Source organism: Echinops telfairi, unplaced genomic scaffold (assembly GCF_000313985.2).
Source record: "Echinops telfairi isolate 266 unplaced genomic scaffold, ASM31398v2 ScPeMD7_22;HRSCAF=79, whole genome shotgun sequence".
NCBI classification, from domain to species: Eukaryota; Metazoa; Chordata; class Mammalia; order Afrosoricida; family Tenrecidae; genus Echinops; species Echinops telfairi.
In genome coordinates this window covers 13,512,291-13,515,606 of record NW_022103919.1, presented here as the reverse complement: position 1 = coordinate 13,515,606, position 3,316 = coordinate 13,512,291, and positions in this window count along the sequence as shown.

Genomic DNA, 3,316 nt, shown 5'->3' with positions numbered 1-3,316 from the left:
CTCTCTCTCTCTCTCTCTCTCTCTCTCTCTCTCTCTCTCTCTGCCTTTCCTCTCCGGCTGAGGAGACACACTCAGGAGATGGAGTAGCCACATGGATATATCTTTACGAAAACTGGATACACAAGACTTTCTTCCCACCGGCTGCTCATCTTCTTGCATTTGGCATCGTTGAATGTGCTGCGTGAGTCTCAAGAGGAATCCATGGGCTAATAACGGACGTATGAGCTAATATCAAACTTATGGACTTGATCTGGACTGGGCTGGGATGTTTTCTTGATGCATAATTGCTTTTTGATATAAAGGTCTCTCTTATACATGTATGAACGTCTCTGGATTTGTTTCTCTAGTCAACCCGGACTAACACAGAAGAGGATGAAAGTAACAATGATGAACACAGAAACATAATTAGAAATATTAATACTTTTGTATTTTCAAAAAGGAAGATTGAGATCCTAAAAAAAAGAGTAAGTTGTAAAAATGTTTTCAAATATTTTTGTAAGCAATTAAGTGCTACAACTAGAAGAAAATTAAAACATGTGTGTGTGTATATATATGTATAAACTGCCCTGATGGTGGTGTAGGCTAAGCTTTGGGCTGCTAATCACAAGGTCACCAGGTCAAGCTCATCAGCCTTTCTGTCCAATAAAATGTAAGCTCACTATCCCTGTAAAGATTTCCAGTCTCAGAAACCCTTTGTAGGAGTGGTCATAGACTTCCTGGCAATGGTTTGGCTTGGTGAATATACGTGTATATATACACACATACACAACACATGCACATACATGAGTGTATCTGTGATGTATATGTACATATTGCTACTAAGGCTCCAGTTCATAAAGTGCATGGGTGTATTCCAAACAAAACATGCTTAAGCATGCCTCTGAGATCAGTGGATGGTTGTGGATTAGTGCTTTCAGTCAATCATTACTATCAGTCTCCCTAGGATGCATCTGAGGAGATCTGCTGAGCCAGCTAAATTCAAAGCAGAGCTGTCAGCTCAGAAGGCTTTGTGTGATCCCAAAGGGGAAATCTTGATAGATTTTCTCAAAGGATGTAAGACAATCACAAGGGTTTATTATGAAGAACTTTTAAGAAAATAGAAACTGCGTTTGAGAGAGCAAGGCCAAGAAAGCTGCACTGAGAAAGGAAATTATTCTCCAGCCTGACACTTCAACATACCTGCTAGGTCTTCAAGGGTAGCAAGACCTGCCCTACAAGCAAGTTGTTGTGAAACTTGCCCACACCTACCTAGAGCCCATATCTGACACCTCCAGGCTGCTTTTTGTTCTTTAGACCCAAAGATCTTTGAAAGGAACACAATTTGAGTACCTTCAAAAAATTCAAAACTGCTCATTTTGACATGGTAGCAATTGAGGAGTAGATAGTTCTGGAAATGTTAGAAAGATGAAAACAAGATATGACAAAATAATAATTTATAAATTATCAAGAGTTCATGAAGGATGGGGGATGGTGGAGGGAGGGGGGAAATGAGGATCTGATGCCAGGGGCTTACATGCAGAGCAAATGTTTTGAGAATGATGAGGGTAATGAATGTACAAATGTGCTTTATACAATTGATGTATGTATGGATTGTGATAAGAGTTGTATGAGCCCCCAATAAAATGATAAAAAAAGAAAGATGAAAATACAACCAGATGGGCACTAAGTTGAGAGACTTAGCTTCATATATATATATATATATATATATACACACACACACACACACACATATATATATTTATTTATTTTTAAATCGATTTTCCTATGATTTTCGAGTTTACCTTCTTCTAAATCAGAATAAGGGTTGTGGTAGTTACATAATTTCATGTCAACTTGATAAATAGGGTGTAGGGGTGGAGTCCAGCCTGTCAATAAGCTCAGAGCCTGATGATGCCTCCTGGTGGTTGTTGACTTCACATAAGGAGGGTCCTAGGAGTCTCCTCCCCCCAAGCCCCCCCTCTTCCCCCTCCCCCTCTCTCTGCTTTCAGGTTGATGAGCCATACTCAGACCTGATGCAGCCACTGCCATTTGTTCTACAAGACAAGATATTGCACCCACTGGTCTGTGATCTTCCTGCATTCTGCCTTGTTCATGTGGCTGCATGAGTCTCAGGAGGGACTTGTGGACTAGTATCAGACTTATGGAGTTGGTCTGGATTGGGCTGGGATGTCTGTTTGATATGTAATTACTTCATGATATAAAGCTCTCTCTTACACACATATAAGAGTGTGTCCATGAATTTGTTTCTCTTGTCAACCCAGCCTAACCCAGGGATCTCTTTAAAAGGAAATGTCCTTCAATTCAATAGAAAGGAAGAATGCTTTTTAAAAGACAGGGAAGGATTTAAGTGATTGAGGGGAAAAAAATCCAACATTAAAAGTAGAAAAAAGAGCAATTATATGGTTTATCTCAATTGATATAAATGTATTAAGTTAATCTGTTATAGGAAAGGGCACGATGTAGGTTACAAATGTACAATCTAGTGAACCACTGCTCATTTCTGCATGGTTCTCATGATTTCTGCTGCATTTAGTCTAATGTGGTAGCAATCTCTCTGAAAGTGAGATCAGTGTTGATGATCCTTTACTGTACCAATCATAATGAACCTTTCTAGGGACTGGTCTCTCCTGAGAACCTGTCAAAACACATGAGATGAAATCTTAACATCTTCCATCCTAAGGAGTTTTCAGGTGGCGCTCCCTCCAAGGCGGATTGTTTGTTATTCTGGTAGTTCACAGTACTCTCAATATTCTTTTCCAACATCATCATTTAAAGGCATGGGATTTCTTCCATCCTCCTGAACTCTTTCCCCACCTTTCATCTTCATATGAAGCAATCGAAACTATGAGGACTTGTTCTGAGCTCTCCTTGGTCCTCAAAAGGACATCCTTGTTCGTTACCCCTTGAAAGAGTTCTTGTGAAGTAGATCTGCCCAATGTTATATATTATTTGATTTCTCAATCATTACATACTTGAACACTGATGGGGAAGTCAACTAAAATTCAACGAGCAATTTCAATCATTACGCCATTGATCATTATGATATCTATGGGTCAGTATACAGATTTTGTTTTTCTTTATGATGAGGGGTAAGCCACACAGTGATTGCTGTCTTTGACACCATCATGTCCTCTTAGAGCATGCATCTTTGAAACAACTGGAAAGATTAAAGGGCCTTGTTATAAGATATATGAAATGTTTTGACTGTAGTTCCCTGCCCCCCCCTTTTTATTTGCCAAACTGACTTTACCTACTTCTCCTTAGACAATTATAAGTATATGAAATAAGATAATAGTTGGCTGAGGTTTGAAACTTA